Raw genomic sequence first — 23537 nt, 5'->3', positions numbered from 1 at the left:
ACCCACCACCTGCATCCCTACCCAGGGACCCTGTGCCGTGAGACTGTAAGGGTCCCGCTGTCTGCTCTGAAGGTCTTCCCTTTCCGTGTTCTCCCATCTGTTTGCACCCAAGGGAAGCATCAGTCTGGGAGAGTGTCAACACTGCTCTTTTTAAAAAATATATATATATTTTAAAAAAGATTTTAGTTATTTATTCATGAGAGACACACAGAGAGGGGCAGAGACACAGGCAGAGGGAGAAGCAGGCTCCCTGTGGGGGAGCCCGATGTGGGACTCGATCCCAGGACCCCGGGATCACGCCCTGAGCTGAGGGCAGGTGCCCAACCGCTGAGCCACCCAGGTGTCCCCACAGGGCTCCTTACTGAGCTCCTTTAAGCCCAGGGGACCCCTTAGGAGCAGACGCAGTGGCAGGGGCAGCCTGGGGAGGCGCCAGAGAGCAAAGAGCATTCCAGCCTAGGGGCAGCCAGGGAGTGACCCAGGACTCCCGGGTCCCAGAAGCGAGACTTCCTTCGGCAGGCAGTCCCCCGCATGGCTGCTAGAAACATCCTCCTCAGCGTCGTCGTGGGCACTTCCTGTGAGCCAGGCAGTGGGCTGTTCCCTTCACTGGACTCTTCCATCTAATCCTCCTCTTAACCCTGAGAGCACAAATGCCCATTTTTGTCTCGATTTTTATAAACAAGCACACTGAGAGCCTTAGAGAAATGTAGAAAGTTGACCAAACTCAAGCTAGAGAGGCGCAGGCCTGGCTTTGAATCCAGGTGTGCCCCGCTGCAGAGCTCCCTCTGTGCGAAGGGGCCACATGGAACCCCCTTAGCAGAGAGCTACAATTAGGAATAGCCCCAGTGGTGGTGGTTTGTGCTGCTTTCTTCCTCCCCAGATTAACTGTCCCTCTTCACTTGCCTCACCTCTCCGCTGGGGGAGCCCCACTCAACTGCTGCCTGGTGGGTGGCACCACCTTAGTGGCTGCAGGGAAGTATGAGCAGGACAGGGAAGGTGGGGGAGAGGGGCCTTAAATAAATGTGGCACAAGAGAGTGAGCTGCTCAAACTTATGAAAGCCAAGGACCACGGGACTTGAAAAGCCATCTGTCCTCCAAGGGAGGCACTCTGAAACCATGATTAGAATAAAGGAAGATGGGGCACCTGGGTGGCTCAGTGGTTGAGCATCTGCCTTTGGGTCAGGTCATAATCCCCTGGTCCTGGGATTGGATTCCACATGGAGTTCCCCGCAGGGAGCCTGCTTCTCCCTCTGCCTCTGTGTGTGTGTGTGTGTGTCTCAGGAATAAGTAAACTAAAAAAATAAAAAAATAAGAATAGAGACACCTGGGTGGCTCAGCAGTTGAGTGTCTGCCTTTGGTTCAGGTCGTGATCCAGGGATCCAGGATCGATTCCCACATCAGGCTCCCTGCAGGAAGCCTGCTTCTCCCTCTGCCTGTGTCTCTGCCTCTCTCTTTCTCTGTGTGTCTCTCATGAATGAATAAATGAAATCTTAAAAAAAAAAAAGAATAAAGGAAGATGGCAGGGTCATTGTGAATCTTGTCATAATTACAGCAGAAACTATTCTGTGAGACAGGATGTCCACTGGATATGGGTCAGTTGAATGGTGCAAAAAGAGCTTCTGGAAATAAGCAGCTGTAGGGCAATGCTTGAAAGCCCCACAGGTCTCTTGACCGAAGGACTTGGTAGTGCCTCTAAGGTGCTCATAGGATCATGACAGTGCTTAGCTTGGAAATGAGCCTGCTACCATGTTACATCCCAAAACACATACATCAGACCGAAAGGATCTCGGTCATGTGAGTTTTTGCTGAAGGTGTCTGAGGATGATCAACAGAGGGGGAGGTTACATGGCCTCACTTGCATCTAAACTTACTTTCCTGGCTGCTCCCCTCCTTCCCAGCTCCTCAAGGCTAGAGGTGCACCCGTGAGATGGTAAGAGGAAGGGCACACTGGCCCACCAATGCTGTTGGGTCTTATTGCCTTTTAGAATGCTGAGCAGGGGAAAGATCCCATGACAAAGGCTGGTGTGAATCTGAAAGAGTGTTGTGATTGATCAGTGATGTCTGCCACGGCGGTGACCGAGGAGGCACAGCCTGAGGATCACAGATCTGCCCCAAGACTACAACTTAATATAGGAAAGAGCTAGAAGTGGGGCTTACGGGCTGCTGGGGATCCTCACTCTGCTCCAAACTTGTAACCGTTGAAAATTCAGCTCACCTCTGTGAGCCTCACTTCCCTCTTGGGCAGAGTGGCACGGTCACAGGCACCACCCCTCTGTCATAGAGAGACGGTGACAATGCACTGATCTCCTGGGGGATAATGTGCCACCCGAGGACATGGAAGTATCACTGCTTCAACAGACCATGTTACTTGGGGTCTTGGCAGCATATGCATGGTGTGCTCAGCTTGATTCATGTGAAGGTGTTTTGATAAAGTGACTGTCTGCAGAGTTGTACATAGGACTGCGGCTAGTGACTGCAGGGCTGGTGTAGCCTCTACATCTCTAGGGGTGAGGGGAGGGAGCCAGTTGTGGACCTAGAAGCAGATGGTTCCATGGGGAGGGCCGCCTTGAGAGGAGCTGTGACCATGGGGATGAGAGGCACAGGCAGCTCACAGTGACTCCATGGAGGGGAGCCTGAGATTCGTATCTCACCTCTCTTGCCCCCCTCCGTCCCTTCTTCCCTCCCTCCCTCCCCTAGTCTGTGCAGTGGCTAAGCCAGCCTGAAGCCAAGGGAGCCCTTGATGTCATATATTTGGTCAGCCTCTGTCTTAGCTTGGGCTATAACAAATACTACCATAAACTGAGCGGTTTACCAACAACAGAAACTTATTTCTCACGGCACTGGAGGCTGGAAGTCAGAAATCAGGGTGCCAGTATGGCCAGGCTCTGGTGAGAGCCCTCTTTCGGGTGGTAGACTGCTGACTTCTCCCTGTGTCCTCACAGTGTCCCCACCCCACAGTGGTGGGGAGAGACAGCTCTGGTCTCTTCATCCTCTTAGAAGGGCACCGATTCCACCATGAGTGCTTCACCCTCAGGACCTCATCCAAGCCTACTTACCTCCCAAAAGCCCCACCTCCAAACACCATGACCTTGGGGCATAGGGTTTCAGTATAGGGACTTTCAGGGCACACACACATTCGGTTTGTAACAGCCTCCCTGGGCAGAGAGCTTGAGTGGCCATTGCATTTTGCTGGCTGTATTAGGTTTCTGTAACCAATACCATGGACTGGGTGGCTTAAAGCCACAGAAGTTTGTTCTCTCATGGTTCTGTGCCCAGAAGTTCAAAATCAAGGCAAAGGCATGGCTGCAGTGCCCACTGTGGCCTCCAGGGAAGAATCCTTCCTTGCCTGTTCTGGCTCTCATGGCCCTAGGTGTTCCTTGGCTCACATCCATGTCATCTACCTTCACCGCATCTTCTCTATATGTGTCCTTTATATGCCCCTCATAAGGACCCTTGTCATCAAATTTACGGCCTACCTAGATAATCCAGGATGATTTTATCTCAGGATCCTGAATTATACCTACAAAGACCCCTTTCCCAAATATAACATTCATGAGATTGAGGGATTTGATATGGACATGTCTTTTAGGGAGGCCACCATTCAACCCACTACACCAACCTTCCACGTCTGACTTTTTGTTACTGAGCTGTGAGAAGGAACTGAGCCATTTCTCCCGAAGGCCACCCTGAGCTCGGTGAACTAGAGATCCTTTGCATGTCTGCTCTAACTAGAGGTTAGGGCCAAGAGAGGGGGTGCACATTTTACCTCATTTCAGAGCACGATTAAACTAAACATTGTGGCCTTTGTCAAATCATGTATCCCCTGTGAGCCCCTATTCTACATCACTAAAATGAAGCAGTGAGATTAGGCAATGTCGGAAAGAGTTTCTACCTCTAGAATCCCATGTGCTACAAACTAATGTCAGGGCGAGGTGGATACCTCCCTGGTAACCTTGCACCCACCACTTCTGGTCCGTGACATGCTTGTTGGCACTTGGGGTCAAGCTCAGAGCCACAGATATCTTCAACATTTCCAGGCACCCTGGGGCTTTTCATCGGTAGCCTTCTGTCCCACACAGAGGAATGGCCCAAGGAGGATGGTCTGCGTGTCTCACTCGGGACCCAGGGCCCACAGGTGCCCTCCGTGGGAGTCTGAAATGGCATTTCAGCTCAGGCATGTTGGGTTAGCTCGAGTTTCCAGCCAGGCGATTCTTGAATCTTTTCATGCAGCCAAGGGTAACAGTGATACCATGACACCTTTTCTAATTGTGTTTTAATTGAAAAGGCTTGATTTGATTATAGAAGCCTACACTGTAGTTGAAGGGCTTGTTAAAACATGTATTAAATCCAAAAGATTGCAATGTTTCACTGTGTAATTATGTAAACAGTCACGTATATAGAGCAGTTTACAGTCAGCGGGAATGCTTTTTCAATAGCGTGGTAGCAAACTGACATTGCTGATCAGTGGCAGGTGAATTTATTTTTTTAAGGACAAACGAAAGTTGGTATCCCTGCCCTCACCGCCCCTCCTCCCCCATCGGCCAGGCAGGCTTTTTAATTTTCTCCTTTTGTGTACGTTTTTCCTTGAAATCCGTTGTGATTTGAAGTAACGTTTCTGTGTTCTCCGGTGCATGTGAATTCCCCATAAATGGGGAAGGAAAATAAAATGTGCCACATCTCTGAAATGTTTAGATTTCTCAGCGGCAAAAACGATCCAGGGATTTAAAAAAATCCTCAGCTATAGTTTTAAAATAGGAATAGAACTACCTTAGAATTCCCTGTAGTTTTAATGAAAGTGTCCATTAAATTTACTGAGGATAAAAGAGTAATTTACCTCAAAACCTGCTATCCCTGCCTTCCCAAAGGACTTATGATGCTCACCTATCTTTTTTGAACTTCAAAATAAATGAAACATTGATCAGAGATGTCATCGAAACATTACTTCTTCTTGTCCATCACTTGCTCAACCTTGGCCTCTTAGAAGGAAACAGGCCCCACAATCATGATTTCCTCCCAGCTCCAAGAAAATAGAAGCCGCAAATGGGCTGGTGAATTATGTACTTCCAGTGGTTTTGAAGGGAAGCATTTACTGAGGGAGAAAATTGTTTTAATCTTATAACAACCAAGGAGGAGAGTTTGTAAAAACACAGAACACCTACACATACACTTGATTTTGTTGCATAGAAACACACAGGAACATTTTTTCCCACAAACTTGCCTGATGCCTCAGCTGAGAGATCTTGCTATGGTCCAGGCAGGGGTGGGTGGGCCTTGGGGTGCAAGGAGGGGACTGGGAAGCAGAGGTGTCGGGGGTGTGAGGGTAGTGAGACCATGCGCAGTTGGCTGGGAATCCCAGGGACACCGAGAGGGCAGGTCCAGTGCAGGATGAGGCCGTCGAGCCCCTTCTAGAAACACTGGCCCTGCAGGATACCCCGAGCTCTGCTCTCCCAAGGCCCAACTCCTCAAATCACAGAGTCTGGTGCCACCTTCACCCCAGGCTGGCTTAAATAACTTAAATAACTTCCTGGCAGACCCACCTCAGTCCTCTTCCCCCTTGATATTGCTGGCGGAAGTCAACACGTGGGATGTTTTACGAGATTAGCATCCACAGTAGTCAAAACCAACAAACAGACAAGTGAATAAATTCAAATTCCAGGAAGTCAGTCCTAGAAATGACTAGGAGGAGAAAATAAGAATAGTGAGTGGTCCAAAAGAAAAATGCAAGCTTCCCATTGCTGAAGGGAGGGGGGAAGAAAAGAAGGAAGGAGGGAGGGAGGGAAACAAAGGCTGCATATAAATTATAAATGCAAATATCCCTGTCTGGGGAGGCACACGCAGGGCAGTGTGACAGTTGCTGGGGAAAGGGTGGAAGGCCTCGGTGAAGGGTGACTTTCACATTTTGCTCAATGTGCTTATGGGTTTCAATATTTTACCAAGGGACCTTGTGTCATTTTCCAAAAGGGGTGTGTGGGGGCGTGAAGATCTTAAACAGAAATGTCCAGATTTAGAGGAAGGAGATCATTACAAGTGGCCTATTCGTACGAAGTAGATTATGAGTGAACCATGATAACACAGCAAACGAGGAGGCGAAGGGAACTTGGTATTTATACCCTTCATCTTGCTCACATCCCTTTGTCTCCTTTAAGAGAATGCATTTTGCACAAAGATGTGCCTTGTTCAAAAGAGAAAGCTGGTTTCTGGAAATACGGTTCACGCTCTGATCATTTCCAAGAGACACAGGATGTATCATCCAAGAACGGCTCTTCCACACCATGGAGAATACGTATCCTCGTAACAAAAAGTTCAGAATCCCTAAGTGGTGGGCATTTTCTTGGAGCCTTTGGTTCAAAGGGAAGGGTGATTAAACTGTTGGTGATTGTTTTGGTGTTTTATTAGAATGCCCCGATTCAGCTCGATGGGTGCTTATGGGCCTTAGATACCTACATGGAAGGGGGTATGTGATGCTCGGCTTGTGCCATCTTCTTCCTTCCCCCCATCACCTCTGTCCTCACTGCCAGACCTTTCACATGACACTGCACTGCTCTGTGAGCTCTGAGCAGGTGTAGGTGTGTGTTTGTATGTGTGTCATCTCCCCAAGTACGGCCTTTGTAGGGGAGGAAAGAGCTTTTTCTTCCTCCTACCCTTTTAGATTCTCAGACTGGGGCTCTGTTAAATTCGACCAACAAAAGACAGAGAAAAACGGTGGTGAGACCTGGCTACTTACATAGCCTCTTAGCAAAGAATAATAAGTTAGTAAAGAAGTGACAAGACAAAGGAAAAGGTTATTAGATTTCCAAGGGCAGCAAGTTGTGGGAAGGTCAATATAAGGGGAGGTGGGGATTTATGGCAGTCCCATTTTCCAGAATTTTCTGCACTTAGATAAGAGAAACTCTGGGAAGATGTTGTTCTGCATCTTTTGATTCTCATTTACCTCTAGCTCAAAATGGTTCTTATGCCCAAGTGGCATATTGGGAGGTGGCATATTCTGATCCTTTCCAGTGTGCACACTTCTCACATTCTCTATACTTATCCTTTCGCTCTTAGCTTGAGTCTGGGTTCTTCACACAATATGCCCTCAATAAATACTTTTTTTGGGGGGGGGGCTCTTTGCTCATGTATTAGCTTTCATGAAGATGAGGTAAGGCTGCATAACAAACATCCCCACGGCTCAGTGGCTTGCTGCACTAGGGCTTCTCCCTTCTATTACGTGGTGGTTGCCAGTTGGCTGTGGCTCTGCGCCATGTGTCTTCATTCTGGGGCCCAGACTAAGGGAGCTGCCACTGTCAAGAACACACGAAGAGGAAAGAGCAACACAGCTGGTGGAACCACACAACGGCTCTTAAAACTTCTGCTCAAACTCTGCATGTCTCATCTACTCACATTTGATTGCTAGAGCAAGTCACATGTTCAAATCTAACAGTGGAGCAGGGAGGGATACTCCTCTAGGGGAAGGTTCTGCACATCCTGTGGCTGCAGATGGGATGTTTGATTCTCTCATAGGGAGGGGCCGGCGATTGGTGATGGAAGGAGCCTGCCTCCCGTCTGCCAGGCCTTCGTGGGCTAAGCTGTCTTCTTGTGGCTTTATGAGTCAGCCCATCCTGGGCTCCCAAATCGGGTCTTTGCACTCTGCCAGTGGCCTTCCTTATTCTTTTTTGCCTCCATTTTGTTTCTTTTTTCTTTCTTTCTTTCTTTCTTTCTTTCTTTCTTTCTTTCTTTCTTTCTTTCTTCTTTCTTTCTAGATTTTATTTCTTTTAGAGTGAAAGAAAGAGCTTGCACAAAAGCACACAACAGGAAGAAGGGCAGAGGGAGAGGGAGAGAATCTCAAGCAGACCCTACACTGAGCATGGAGTCCCACATGGGGCTTGATTCATGACCCTGAGATCTTGACCTGAGCCAAAATCAAGAGTCCGACGCCCAACCAACTGAGCCACCCATGTGCCCCTTCTTTTGCGTTTCTATTGTTCTTTTCCGAATTCTAAGAGCAACACATCCTCACTGTAATGAGTTCAAACAGGGTGATAGTGACCTTTTATCGTGCCTACTAAAGAACTTCTCATCCCCGAAGCAATCACCATGAACCATTTGGGGTGCATCATTACAGATAGTTCTCATGCTTATACAACCACATAAAGTGTGGACACACAAATAAAATTTTAGGTATGTATCCACATTATTTTGTGACCATACTTTGTAGTTAGCCTCACATCTCAGACATCTTTATGCTGAGCCGCCCTATTCTTTTTATGATTGCACAGTATTCCGTGGCATGGGCATTTCACACTTAAGTGTTTCCCTACTCATGGGGATTTACTGTGTTTCCATTTTGTTTCTGTTACAAAAATGCTGCAAAGAGCATTCTAGATGCATGCGCACAAGTAGTTTTGTTTGCAAGCTGGATCCCTAGAAGTGGAATTGCCGGGTTAGTGCCCTTTACATGGTGGTGGATATTGCCAGGTTATTGTCCTGAAAGGCTGTGCTAGTTTATACCCTCACCAATGTAGCTAGTGTGCCTTTTTCTACTCTACCTGGCCCTCACATTTCTTTGAATTTTTCACTTTGAAATAATTTTAAATTGACACAAAAATTGCAAATGTAGTACAAGCATTGGCTGGACACAAAATTGGTATAACCAGTGTCTTCTCCACCCAGCTTTCCCCAAAGATAGCCTTTTACGTAATCAGAGTTATCAGAGCCAGGACACCGACACTGATACAAAACTAAGTCTTATTTGGATTTCACCTGGGTATGTGCGCACACTTCTTTCTTCTTTTGATAAGCAGTCCCATAGACATTATCACATGTATAGTTTTGCCACTGACCTTTTAAACTTAATACATACTGATTTTGTTTGTAAGAAATAAACCTTTTGTGCTCTGTGTAATTTATTTTTGTGGTTGTTGCATCCTTCTGAGTTATTATGACGGTGGGAATATTTGAGTCTAGATCCAGCGCGAGCAGGCTGTCAGTTTGCAGCATGAGGCGAGCAGATGCTAGAAATCTGCTTTTTTTCCAGCCTTCCCTCGAGTACCCTTGGGACAGGGGCTCTAACACCCAGGACAACCTCCTGACCTCGGCAAGCATCCATTTTCTGTTGCTCGTTAAAATGCAAACCCCAGAGTGGGTTTTCACTTGGCAGCTTGATTATTCAGACTTGCAAACCACAGATGAGTGTGTGTGAAAACTTTATGGGAAATTAATCTTCGAGAAGTAAAACACGCCATCTCATTTTACTTAAAAAAGGAAGAAAATTAATGTGAGTGCCGGTGCTTCCTATGTGTTTATACTGAGTCCTTTCACTTAGAATCAAGCCATTATGAGTGCATTTGTTCTTGATGAAAGGAACCCAGCATTAGACCGGAAATAGGATGTGTTGAAATCAATTTAGTGTCAACCACATCAAGCTTTTCTAAAATTGTAGGTTTTACGGAACTTTAAAACATGACTTGTTTATTTGGTAGAATTTAACTGTGATTCATATTTCTCTGAAACAGACAAAAAGAGAGTCAGAGCAAATTGCAGGTGGGCAGGGGCCCGGGGCAAGGAAATGTGATTTTGAAGTGCCTCTGCCCTGTCACACCCCCTGCTGTCCCTACCTTTGCAGTTGAAACAAGAATTTTTTAAAGGCTACGTGTTTTGATGGTACCCTTGCTTTGTGCATTCATATGGGGTCTTCCTGAGGGCTATTATTTGAATGGAGAAAGCGATGGTGCAGATGTGTGACCTGTTAGATGATGGGCATCCCTTAGCCCAGGATGGCCTGGTACATGAGGCGAGGTACGTGCACCGTGTAAATGACCCCTGTGAATTACCCTGTCCTTTGCAGCTAGGAAATCAATCCTGGAGGTGAGGTGCAAGCCACTTCTCAGTTTCTTGGTATTGGCTGGCATTCACATGGGAAAAAGACAGAATGAGAAGTTCTCTGGGGCACCGGGATGTGCAGGAGGGGTAGTTGCAAAGCTGGGCAGTACTGGGAACCCCCCCCCCCACACACACACTAAAAGGTGGTCTCAGCTCCCATGACTGAGCACCAGGGTTTTATGCCAAGCCAGGCCCCCTGCTCTGGGAACCCAGCAGGATCTTAGGAGCTGGAGAGGACTGTAGAACTCATCCAGTCTATTGCTTTTTTGATGGTGGCCTGTAGCTGGACACCTGCTAAGTCTCTGCCAGCTGCCCCTTGATGGAGCAGGCCTGGGGTGGGGGTCATCAGCTCTCAGAGCTGGGGGTGAGAGAATGAGGGGGGCTGGAGCCTCCACATAAAGCTTGAGTTCCCTTCAAAACCAACTTGGCTAGTACTGAGCCAGTGCCATCGTAGCTTTACCCTGGAACCTTCTATTAGCACAAATCCAGTCGCCCACGGGTATCAGCTTCCCTGCTTTCATTTTCCAGGAGAAGTGGGTTTCTATTTCATCTCTTCCATTGTGGGTATTAGGAAGGCAAGATGGAATTAGCGTAGGAGGAAGCAGGTTTCCTAATGGATACCCTGGGGCAGGGTGGGGGGGGAACAACAACAAACCAAACAAAACCACAGTAACAAAAAACCATCACCCACCCACTTATCCATCTGCCCATAAGATACATATGTGCTATGCAGGGGAAGATTTTTTAAATTTTAATTTTTAAATAATCTCTATACCCTACGTGGGGCTTGAACTCACAACCCTGAGATCAAGTGTTGCACGCTCCACCAACTGAGCCAGCCGGGCACCTCCAAGAAAACATTGTAGGGAAAGATTTTTGTCATTCTGTTCACTGCTGTATTCAGGCTCTGGAACAGTACCCGGCCCGTAATAAGTGCTCACTGAATCTTTTTGAATGGAAAGCAAGGAGTCACTCATGAAACAGATCCTGAACCCTTATTCCATGTCCAGCTCTTGGAGGCAGAGGGAACAGATCAGTCCTTGCCCTTGTGCGGTTCGCAGTCTAGAGGACAGACCAGCAAAGAGATCATCACCGAGCAGGCATGGGCCTAGCAGAGCCACCTTTGGAGGGCAGGGCAGCACATTCTGAGCTCTCTGAAAGCCGCAGGGCTTGATGTGTCCTCCAAAGCACTATGTGGGAAGCTAGAATCTGAATTCACATTTCCTGCTTCCAAATCAGTGTCCAGTTCGCAAAGCAGGTGTCAGAGATGGTGTCTCGTAGATGGAGGGACAGATGCCCCTGTTTTCAGGGCATAGCCCAGAGCAGGTTGGAAGGTGACCAGAGGAAGTCTGTGCTAAGATCTGTGCTTGTGACTCCATGAGTGGGAATGACAGCCAGTCAAGGATCAGAGATGCCCAGTAGCCTGGAGCTGGGGGTCAGGGCAAACCTGATCAGGCCCACGGCCAGGAGTGGCAGGTGCCTTGGAGCCAGGGACAGTGAAACATCCTGGACACGCTGAAGCGGGGAAGCAGGTAAGGGTGGGTTAGAAGGCAGGGTGAGAAGTGGGGATCCTTTCTGGGCTATGGGAGGGAGAGTCAGGGAGTCAGGTCCCCAAAGGGGGCCTGAGGCTCAGCCAATGCCAGCAGTGAGTGGGCATCCCGCCCGCTGGCCCTGTCTGCCACATTCCCTGCCAGTGGCCCAGGCTGGAGAGAATGGTCATGGTTGGGCCTGGCCCAGCAGTGTATTGTCGGGAACTCAAGCACGAGGAAGTGACTGTTTGGATCAAGGTCAATTCATAGGTGGACTGGAGTTTGTTGCAAATGGGGAAATGATGTGGATTTCATCCCAGTTCAAAGAGGTTGACCAATTTTGGAATGGGTTTAAATTAAATTTTAGTGTTACCTGCGATGGAATCAAAGCATGGATTTCAGTTCTGCTGGGTTCTCAGTTCAACAAATGAATGTGGTCATAAAGCCGAGCAGGGCCCTCTGACATGGAGGTCAGTAGCGATCAAGTGCTGTGGTCTGCAGAGGTGAGTCCGGGGCCTGGAGGGAATGGGCAGGCTGGTCCCCCAAACCCCTCACTATGCCCATCCCCCACTCGGGCCTCAGTGGCTTTGCCTTTGTGTGTTTTCTACACTGAGGTTCTGCATAAGATTTTGTTTGAAGATGGGGCTGTGTTACTAAAACTCATTTAAAAGTCGCTGCTTTGGGTGGCTCAGCGGTTTGGCGCCTGTCTTCAGCCCAGGACCTGATCCTGGAGACCTGGGATCGAGTCCCACGTCGGGCTCCCTGCATGGAGCCTGCTTCTCCCTCTGCCTGTGTCTCTGCCTCTCTCTCTGTGTGTCTATCATGAATAAATAAATAAAAATAAAATAAAATAAAAGTCACTGCTTTGGACTGTGATCACAGGTGAGAAAAATAAGGTTATGAGAGCCTAAGGGAGAGACATAGCTGGTTAGTGGCTGGTGGCTGTGGGGGTGGCCAACCTATCTGGGTGTGCCTGGGACTTCCCCGGTTTTAAAAATGGAAAGTCTAGGGTCCCGGGAACCCCCTTTCAGTCCCAGTCCCAGCCCCACCCCCTGGGAAGCATGGTCATGCTCATGGCCCTATGATCTTAGCTGAACTTCCAGGGGAGTGCAGTAGCCTCCTGCCCGGGTTCCTGCCTCTTTCTTTGCCTCCCCGCCCCAACCCTCTGCCCTCCATCCTGCAGAGGAGTGGCCCTCTCACGTCATTACCCTGCCCAAGGCCCAGGAAGACCCACCACCACAGTATGAGAGCCAAACTCTTCAGCCTGGGTGAGAAGGCCCTGCATGATCCGGCCCCTACCTTTACCATCTTTTGCTCCAGAAACATGGAAACTACTCAAAGCAGCCCAAACTGTATCTTTGCCCAAACTGTGCCCTCTGCTGGGAGTGTCCTTCTCTCCTCTCTGGGCTCCTGGCCAAAGCCAACTGTCCCATCTGGGCCTCTGGGAAGGGTCTCCCAGCATCCTGTCCTTAGAGGGAGCCAACAGATTTTCCCTCCACTGCGTGGTGCCGTGTATATGTCCTTGCCACACGTACCACTTACACAAACCACAGATGGTTCTTTCAGAGCACACATTTGACCAATGATCCTGTGGAAGCCAGGCGTCTGACTCCTGGCCTCTGGATCCTTCCATACCCCACACAGACTCAGCCCCCAGGGGTCAAGGCCTGTGGCTCACCACCTAAGGAGCCCAACTGAAGAAGCAGTCCTCAGAGAGGCGCTGTCAGCCCTGCACCCCAACCAAGAAGTAGAAGCGGACAGGATTTACACAGACCTATCCCACGTGTGTTTTTAGTGTCTCATAGGCCACAGCTTTGCAAAGGACCAGGGACAACTGAGCAGCCAGGCCTGAGGCTCCTAAGAGAAAGCTGGAGCTCCCCCTAGCGGCTGCGGAGAGGTAGCGCTGCCAGGCCTCACTTCTGTGGGGTTTCCTTCCAGGACCTCAGAACTAGGCCCCAAGGAGCAAGAACAACCAAGGAAAGTGAAAATCATTGCAGTGGAGAAGCCAACCCCTCAGGCAGCTCTGCTAATCTTCGCCTTTGAAGAGGGAGGGAGATGATAGAGTCAGAGTTTGAAAATGATTCTGTTGTCATAAAAGCTAATTGCCCTCAGCTCTGGGACTGTGCTCTCTACCCCAAGCAGAGGGTCTCAGCTGGGCTGAAGGTGCCCCCTGGAGGAGATGCCTCAAGACTGGGGGACTCACCCCCAAATCTCTGTCCTGTGTGTCCCTGAGGATGCTGCGAAGGCCACAGCTGGAGGTTTCTCTTTCTTTGTTAAAGGACTTCACCCTTCTAAGCAAAGATTTTGTGGAAGCGGTGATATTCTAAATCCCATCAGCCCTACATGGGGCTCTGTAGTATGAATGCCATCATTTGGAGCCAACTTGATTTTGGTGGGGATGGTGAGGCAGGAGCAGGCCCAAATCCTGGGGCAGGACCCGCGTGGGGCCCAAGGTCCCAGAGCAGCAAGCCCTGTGGGGGAGAAGAGGGTACAGAAGGGGACAGAGAGCACTGCAAAGACCAACCTTTTCTCTACTTGTACTTTTTGCCCCGTAGGGTTTGCCATTGGTCCAAAGTTTATTTTTGGAACTTTAAGTTGGATTACTGTTTCTCAAAATGTTTTTGTTTTTGTTTTTAAGTAGGCTCCAATGTGGGGCTTGAACTCATGACCCTGAGATCAAGACCTGAGGTGAGATCAAGAGTTGGATGCTCAACCAACTGAGCCACCCAGGTGCCCCTGGTTCTCAAATTTTAATCACTCAAGTAACAATAATAGTTATTATCATGGTAACTAGCATTAATTGAGTTCTTATTAAATGCCAAGTACTGTTCAGACACTTTACAAGTGTTTTGTTAACTCATGAAGTATTGTTTTATATTGTGTATAACTTATTTAATCCTCATAACAGTGCTGTATTGTAGGAACTATTATTATTCCCATTTTAGGAATGAGGGGTTTTTGGGCAAAGAATACAGTATTATTATTGTAAAAAATAGTTTCCTTTGAATTCCATCCTCTTACTAAATAAGTAAGTTTTAAAAAGAAACTTGATTTTCCTACTATAAATGGAAAACTGCATTACCTATCTTAAGTTGGAGGAAACTATTTTTAAAATCTATTGAAATAACGATTTGCCCAGGTATCTTCAAAAATCCTCTTCTGTACCACCAGCAGACAGCCAGGTAGGTTTGGTGAAATACTGCCTTAGAAATGGAAGAGACCCCGCCAGCGGGGGGAGTGGAAGGGAACCTTCCAGGGTGGAAGAAAGCCATTTTACATTTTTGGATTTGAGAGTGAACTGTGGTCCGTAGGGACCTGCTTTAAGAATGCTTGGATTTAACTGCTTTTCTTTATCCAGCTTTGAAGACAGATGCTTTGCTCATGAATCTTCAGCCTTTCTTCTTTTTTATTTTAAAAATATATATAAGCAGTTAAGGGCCAAAATTTCTCTCCCCTGCACTAGCGATATCCTGTACATTTTGATTGGAGTATTTTATTTTTTTGTTCACTTCTAAATATTTTCTAAGTTCTGATTATCATTTCTTCTTTAACCAAAAGGTAATTTAAAAGTATGCTTCTTCATTCAAAACACCTGGATTTAAAAAATAATTATCATTTTACTATTGATTTCCAGTTTACAAATTATGATCACAGAACATGACTTGTATGTTTCCAGTCCTTTGACATTTATTAAGACACACTTTATGGTCTAATATGTGGTCACTTTTGTAAATGTTTTATTTGCTCACCTTGTATATCTGTTCCTACTCTTTTACTTCTGAGCTTTCTATCATCTCAAGTTTTTGTTGCGATTTTTATAAACAGCAAATACTTGGATTTTTAAAAATCTTGTCTGAAAATCTTTATTTTTTTACCAAGACCATTTGATCCCTTTACATTTATTATAATCATTGATAAATTAGAATTAGTGTCTACTATCTCATCTCATGCTTTTTCTTTTCCTTTTCTTGTTACCTTTTGGATTTATTTGCTTATTTATTTTACATAATTTTTGCCCTCTATTAGGTTGCAAGTCACCTACTTTTTTCCCATCAGTTTAGTGGTTACCCTAGAAGTTAACAATATGGCCCAATTTTATCAAAATCTAAAGATAACAGATACCCTTACCTCCCCTCTAAATACTACAAGGATCTCAGAATACTGATTTCATTCTTCCTGTCCTGATTTGGATGCTATTCCTGTGGTATCTTTTAGTTCTCTCTGTTTTTAACTCCATAAGACATTATCATTGTTATTTTCTATAGGCGATGTTTGTTTAAATTTCTGTGCGACTCATTCCTCCTTGCATCTTAGATCTTCAAACTGGAAGTACTTCCCTACTGTCTGAAATTCATCCTTTAGAGTTTCCTTTACTGAGTTTTGCTGGTGGAAAATTCTAGGCTTTTTTTTTTTCTTAGTTTGAAAATGTCAATTGAAATGTCACCTTGTTCTTGAAACTTATTTTCAGAGGGCACAGAATTCTAGGTGGATAGTTGTTTTTCCCTCAGCACATTGAATGTATCCTTCCAGGCTTCTAATTTCCATTCTTGCTGATAAGAAGTCAGTTGTGAGTCTATTGTTGTGTTGGAAGCTTTGTCTTTTCTTTCTGACTTCATTTAAAATCTTCCCTTTGTCTTTGGTATTCAGCAGTTTCATCATGATGTGTCAGGGCATGGATTTCTTTTCATTTTTCTTGCTTTGGATTTATTGGGCTTTTTGAATCTAGGAGCTGGTAGCTTTCATCAGTTCTGGAAAGTTCTCAGCCCTTGTCTCTTATATTGTCTCCCTCTTCATTATAAAGCTTCTTACTCTATACTCTGGGTCTATTAACTTCCTTTTATATCCAATTCTTTTCTCTTGGAGGATCATTTCCTAGGATCTGTATTCTGGATGGATAACTTCTTCTGATCTAATTACTGATTCTCTTATCCAGGAGGTATTAGTTTTAATTATTATAATATTTGGTTCCAGAAATTCTGCATGGTTCTTTTTCAAATCTGTTTGGCTTTTCTTTATAATCGTTTCTTTCACAAATCCCCAAACTTGTATTTTATTTTATTCTTTTTTTTTTAAAGATCTTATTTATTCATGAGAGACACACAGAGAGTGGCAAAGACATAGGTAGAGAGAGAAGCAGGCTCCCTGAGGGAGGACCCTGGGATCATGACGTGAGCCAAAGGCAGATTCTCAACCACTGAGCCCCCCAGGTGCCCCCAAGCTTGTCTTTCAGTAAACATAATGACTTACAATCTATGTTAGTTCCAGAAAATGAAGTATAGGTTCTCAGCTCAGATCAGAGACATCTTTACCTCTGAAGAGGAGGAGAAACACAGACATCTATATCACACGCCTCATCACACTGCTCTGCTTCCAGGAACAACCCTGAGGACAGTGTCATTTCCTACAGCAAACTTTCTGCCATCCGGGAAGTCCAAATTAGGACTGGGATTCTGACTTGTTTTGCATCGACGCTATTCTCCTCCATGTCTCTATGACACGGAGATAGGAAGAGAGCATGGTTTCAATCCCAAATAGACCAGTCTAAGGGAGAGGGGTGCTCTGACGATTTTCTAGGCACATGAGAGCCTCTTGAGATAGGACAGTGATCAGGAGAGCAGCAGACTCAAACAATCCATGTGACAGAAGAAAAAAAATAGAAAGAAGATGACATCTCCATGGGCTTTCCACACTGAGTAGTCGCAGAACTGGAGCTGGGTTGGGGTTGCTTCATGCATTTGCTTAAATGACTGATAGACACGGATGTACATAGATAGCTTCATATGGATGGAAGTCATGCCTGTATAACTCATCAGCATGGTGCCTGAGACACAAAAATGCTCAAAAAGTATTTACAACCATCATCATTATTGTTGTAGCTATTATTATGACATTCCCAGGGAATACTGGTCTGTTGAGTCAGCATGTCCAATGTGCCAAGTTGTGGGTCTTTTCAAAAGAACGGGGTCACTGGAGCAGATAGAATTTGCACCTTTTGCCCAACTAATAGGCTTAGAGCAGTGCCTGGGATGTGGGGGTTGTGGAGGAGCACCGGGTAGGGGTGAAGCCTGTACGCTGAGACAGGAGATGGGCAGGCAGGGATGAGGAGAGGTGCGTCCCCAGGGAAGGGAAGGTGAGCCAAGGGAATGCTGGTGGGGGCTGGGTGGGAGGTGATGAATAGGAGGTGCCAACATTTTCTCCACAATTTCATTACATCTTGGGGGAAACGGGGGCTGAGGAGGGCCCTATGATGACAGCCTGAATTGGGTAAAATTTAAGGATAAGGAATTACTAATTAGTAATAAGGTGGAATACTTAAGTGTATGAAATGAATAATATGTAGCTAAAAAATAATGATATAGCATTAGGCATGTGAGACATGTGGACTCCAAGCAATTAACCTCTATTCTTCTCCTGAATCGTGGTTGTGCTAATTGGCTCCTTTCCTCTGACGGGGCGATATTAACCTTTCTGTTTTTCTCTAAAGGAGCAAGTACGTGGGGTAGATGTGCTGCTCTGGTTTGGAGGAAAGGTATTTTTTCCCCTGAATAATAACCCATTTGCAATTTTTCTCCCAAATTGTTGCATTTAAAAGGCTCTGTCAGATTTTCCTGATAACACTCCTGAGATGGGAAAAGATGATTTAAACACACCCGACTTCATTTGGAGCAGTTGAGAGAAGTGGCGTGTTGAGGCTAGTCACGCTTTGGCCATCACCGTGTTACCAGTTTCTTATTCTTTCAAGCAACACGTCCTAATTGAGAGCTACACGTGGGAAGCGCTGTCCTGGGTGCTGGGTGCACGGCACCAGCAGGACAGCCTCCTGCTCTCATGGAGCTTCTAACTTAGTAAGGGAGGAACACCAAAGGCAAATGGCCATGTAGAGATCTAATAACAACCTCAGGCCTAGGAGGTAAAACAAAAACAAAAATCAAAACAACAACAACAACAACAAAACCCCCACAAAAACCTGGCTAAAGAGGGATCCCTGGGTGGCGCAGCGGTTTGGCGCCTGCCTTTGGCCCAGGGCGCGATCCTGGAGACCCGGGATCGATTCCCACATCAGGCTCCCGGTGCATGGAGCCTGCTTCTCCCTCTGCCTGTGTCTCTGCCTCTCTCTCTCTCTGTGACTATCATAAATAAATAAAAAAATTAAAAAAAATATTTAAAAAAAAAAAAAAAAAAAAAAAAAAAAAAAAAAAAAACCTGGCTAAAGAGACCATGTCAGGAAAGAGAGAGGTGCCTTTGAAGGCAGGGTGGTTGGGAGGGCTTCTCCGAGGAGGCAGTATTTGAGCTGAGACATGAATGAAGGGAGCTAAAGAGGCTTGTAGCTATTTGAGGGCCAGTATTCCAGGCAGAGGGGACAGCAAGTGCAAAGGCCCTGGGGCTGGCATGTGGTTGGGATGTCAGGACCAGCAAACTTGCCAGTATGGCTTGAGCAGAGTGAGGCCAGGAAGAGGAGGAAGACGTGAGGTGAGGAGGGTCATGAGGGCCATATGGTGCAGGGCCCCAGGGATCATGGTAAGGACCTTGAGTTGATTTCTAGAAGCCACTGGCAGAGTATGAGCAGAGTTGGAGGGGAAAGGCTCCCCCTGGCTGCTGTGGGGAGAATAGGCTGAGAGGAGCAAAGGCAACAGTCGTGGGAGTGTAGTGACAAATGGAATCAAGACAGCAAGAGGGATGATCCAGTGAACCCGACCCATAGTTTGGTGAAGTAGAGCCTCCCGAAATCTGAAGCATGACAGGGGCCATGCCCTGCCCACCTAGAAACAGGTATTAGGCACTTCAAGAACCCAATAGGGTGGAGAGCAGTCACGTGAGATTCACTCTGTGAAGTTTTAAGAGTCGACATCATGGAGAGCACACATTTAAAAACTAACCTGGCAATTCCACACCCGGGACTTGACCCAGAGAGATAGCCAGACAAATGCACAAGGGGTGATCCACGTGCAAGGTGGTTCCCAGTAGGACAACTGTGGACAACCCGAATGTTCATCAGTAGAGGAGCATTCAGTTAAGCCATGGTCCATTTGGGCTTTAAAATAATATCTTTAAGCTGATAGTATTTTAATAAATCATACAATCCACGAGGGGAAAAGTGAAGGGTAAAAATTTCACTTATCTTTGGTCTTCCCAATCACATTTCCCAAGAGGGCTTCTTGGATGCCCTTCAGGACACATTTTCTTCTCAGATATAGGCATATCCATATGTATATTTATTCTTTACGTATATAAACGTGTACAGAGTCTTCTTAAGCAAAAATAGGATAATTCTATAAATATCTTGCAGGGTAATTTTATTTTGGCATTTAGCCACATCAGTACATTAGGTTAATAGCTGCATAGCATGGACATGCCATAATTGACTCAATCCGTCTGCTATTAATGGATATTTTCCTAAATATATGTTCCATTTGTGTTACTCGAGGGTATATCTTCACAAGTCGAGTTTTTTTTTTTTTACAACTTAAAACATTAAATATGACGATGTAGCATGTATTCCTTGTGCAGTTTTCCTCAATGCATTATGGAGAGAAAAACACCGGGCTGCAAAATAGTAACGTGTTGCACGGTCCCATTGATGCAAATTTGTGTCTGTCTCCGTGTGCATATATTTATAGGATCTGGAGGGATGCTCGCCACCAAGCTAAGAGGAGTTATTGATCACACCCTAGTGGTTGTAACAGGTGTTTCTTCTCTTTAGTGCTCTTCATTATTATTATTTAGAATTTGAAAAAAATGTTTTTTGGGGGAAAAGCAAGCTATTTATACTTGGAGACGAGTTCATTGGGAGCTGGTTGGTACACTTAAAACATTTTGCGCTTGGAGCTGTACTTTTCTTACTGACTACTTCTTTCCAGTCGAGCATTAAATTGTTACCTTTTCCCTTCTCCAGCGGCGAACAGCAGCCAAGCCGCGCGATTGCGGACCTGAGCGCAGTTCGCGGGGCGCACCACGAGAGGGCAGTGTTTGCAGGACACTGTGCGCAGGGCCGCCCCCCCAGGCTCGCCAGGGTCTGGAATTTTGCAGGATGTCATCTCTGCGAGGCCAGAGCAGGGATGAGATGTATGTCCCGTGGCTTCCAGTTTGAGCCGTGACACGTATTTTTTTTTTCCTTCGCTCGGTTTGAGTGGAGGTGGCACGAGGGAGGGATGGCTCTGCAGCCCTGCCCTCTCCAAGCCCCCCACCCCACCCCCCAGCCCTCCTGCCCCTCTCAGGGCAGGTCACTGCACCCACCCATCCATTCTGGGCCCAGCCAGCTTCGGCCTCCAGGACTGACCCCAGATGGAGGAAGGGAGGGGATACAGGATGTGCCCCCCCTCCATCGCCTCCCTACCTCCCCCACCTCTTGGTGCTGTGATAGCACCCCACCCACCCAGCCACATCCTGACCCCGTCCCTCAAGTCTTAGTTCCTGTGCCAAGTAGCTGCCTGGTCTTCCCTTCCCTCCTCCTCTCTTTCACCTCCTTAATTTTTTTTTTTTTTTTGAAAAAAGCAATGCATATTCATGACAAAAATTCAAATAATACAAAAGGAGAGGCTGATGAAAAGCAGGTCTCCCCTCCTCCTGTTCTAGCTTCACAGTTTTCTCCCCTAAGGCAATAAAAGCTAAGAGGTTTTAGCAGCGTCTCCTCCCAGAGGTTCTGGGTGCATATGCGAATACAGATGTGCACAGTTGTGTTCAAAAGCCGCAGCCTCCACTTGGCTCCTGGTTTGCATTGCCTAGCCGGGGACACCCCTCCACGGCAGTTCATAGAGCACCTGCCCAGGTACTTCCTTAGCCGGCTTCCGAGTATTCTGTCGTGTGGACGCACCGAGGTTGGTTTAACCACCTGCACTGAGGGATCTTTGAGCTCTTCCAGTGTCTTGGGGGACAGTGGGCAGTGACTAATTTGTAGGCACAGCTGTAAATGCAGGTGTGAACTCCACCTCGACTACGTTCCCAGAAGTGGGGTGGTTGGTCCAAGGGTGCAGGTAGGTGCAGTTTTTGTATTCGTTGTCATATTGGTCTCCAAAGACGTTTTGAACCAGTCTACACCCTACCCCCCCCATAGATGACACAATTCCCGCATGAGAGCTCTTTGTCAGTTTGGCAGGTCCCTGGTTCTCAATCTTGACCGAGGTCAGAATCACCTGGGGAGCTTTCTACAAATGCCAGTGCCTGGGCCATACCCCATATCCCAGACTGATTAAGTCAGAATGTGACTCTGTGTGTGTGTGTGTGTGTGTGTGTGTGTGTGCGCGCGCGCGCACGCACGTCGGCGGGTGGGGTGGGAGGGTGGGAGGGGGAAAGGGACCAGCCTCAGCACTTAAAAAAATTTCCCCAGGAGATTCTAATGGGCAGGCAGGGATGAAAGCCACTATGATACATGGAAAAGATCTCATGGCTTTAAATGTACATTTCTTTAAATGTAAAGGAATATGAACATTTTGCTTTGAGAATGGTGATTTAGACTTTTCTTGAATCACAGACCTTTTAAGGTTCCACAAAAAAAAAAATCACTAGATCTTCTGTCCAGAAAAATGTACACACACGTTGGCCTCAACTGAAGTGATCACAGACCCTCTGGAGCTCATCCTCAGGCCTCCTGGGACTGCGAGCCCCAGGTAGAGGGTAGGCTCAGAAAACTGCTCCTGCCAGCCTCCCCCACTGCACCCCAGGCTTTGGGCACTCTCCCTGGAGCCCCACCTGGACCTAGCCCTTATGTCCCACCTGCTGAGATCTGCTAGGAGCCTCTGCCCCAGAATCCTAGCTATACCTATAGAATAACCCAGGTCTTCCTGGGGGGGGGGGGGCTTCCCTGATGCCCACCTCTGAGGTGAGTGTCAGGAATCTACAGGGATTCATAGCATGAAGTCCCCTCCCTCAGAGAGCTCACAGTTGGCAGGCGCCCCTGATGCCGTGTGGCAGGGGCTGTGTGGATGGGGGTGCCATGGTGCTGTGGAGGGACAGTGAATTCAGGTGGAGCATAGACTGAGGAGGAGTGTGGCCAGGGCCTCCCTGGGGTGGCTCCTGCACCTGAGCTGGCGATGCCTCGATGGGCAGGGGCCAAAGGGTGTGAGGGAACTCATTACCTGCCGAGGATGTAACAGCCAGGAAGGTGTGGACACCTCAGGGAGTTGCCAGTAGCTTGGGGCCTGGGTTTTAGGGAAGAGGTGAGGCAGGAGAGATAGGAGAGGCTGCATGACCGAGCCCATGGATTTCAGGGCAGGGATGTGCTGTTAGAGCATTTGCTCTCTGGGCAGGGTCTCCAGGCAGGGTCATGGGAAGGAAAGGGCTGATTCTGGGGTGTTAGGGCAGCAGGGCTCAGCAGGACAGGGGAAGGTTGGGTCACCTGTTCCTGGCTTCCGCTGAAGGGTGGTTAGGACCATGGCTAGGGAGGGAGGGGATGACAGTGCTCAGTGGGCAGGCAGGCATTCCGTGTGTGTGTGTGTGTGTGTGTGTGTGTGTGTGTGTGTGTCTCGTGGGGAGGAGAGGGAGAGAGAGCAGGATATAGGCAGACAGCAGAGCACCATGCATCCCCTAGGCTGGGAGTGAGCAGTGTTGGGGGTGAGCACCTGCTGACACCTGCATTGAAGGGCAGCCTCAGAGGGAGACGCAGGGAGGCCGGCAGGCATCAGGGGAAGGGCAGCAGTCCTGGAGCAGAGGGCAAAGGGGGGCAGAGCCATGTCTCCAGCCACCTGGACCGCCCAGTACTCACAGCTGCTCTGTGCACCTGCCACGTCTGCAGGCAGGTCTGGGCCGCGTGCATCCTGTTACCCCACAGCAGGGACCCTACCCTTGTTCCAGAAGGCGCTCAGACCCCTACCCAGGCTTTGAGTCTTGCATTGATGGGAGGGTCAGGTGGGAGGGGGAAAGAGTCTGCTAGCTCACCCAGGGAAACCAAGCCCCAGAGCCAGGGCAGAGGCCACACGGTCAGGGTTTTCAGGACTCTTCTCCCTAAGGCCAGAAGATGTCTCAGCACCCAGGGCCTTGTACTCGCCAGTGCTCCTGGTTATGAGTAGCAGAAAGTCATCGCCAGTCAGTGTAAGCAAAGGAGGCCGTGTAATTAGGGCCCACAGCATCCACGGGGGGCACTGAGGCAGGCCCCAGAGCCAGCAGGACTGGAGCCTGCCCGGGCCCCTCTCTGGCCTCCCTGAGAGCTGCTCCTTCCCC

The 23537-nt window shown here is 47.7% G+C and overlaps 1 protein-coding gene across 4 annotated transcripts in view; it reads left to right on the top strand.

Moving 5' to 3' along the window:
* The window catches only part of HSPA12A (heat shock protein family A (Hsp70) member 12A), a 160554-nt gene that overhangs the window by 34173 nt on the left and 102844 nt on the right, over positions 1–23537 (top strand). The gene's annotated exons all lie outside the window — the stretch shown is intronic.

Source organism: Canis lupus, chromosome 28 (assembly GCF_003254725.2).
Source record: "Canis lupus dingo isolate Sandy chromosome 28, ASM325472v2, whole genome shotgun sequence".
Taxonomy (NCBI): domain Eukaryota; kingdom Metazoa; phylum Chordata; class Mammalia; order Carnivora; family Canidae; genus Canis; species Canis lupus.
This window is presented reverse-complemented; position numbering and strand designations above follow the sequence as displayed.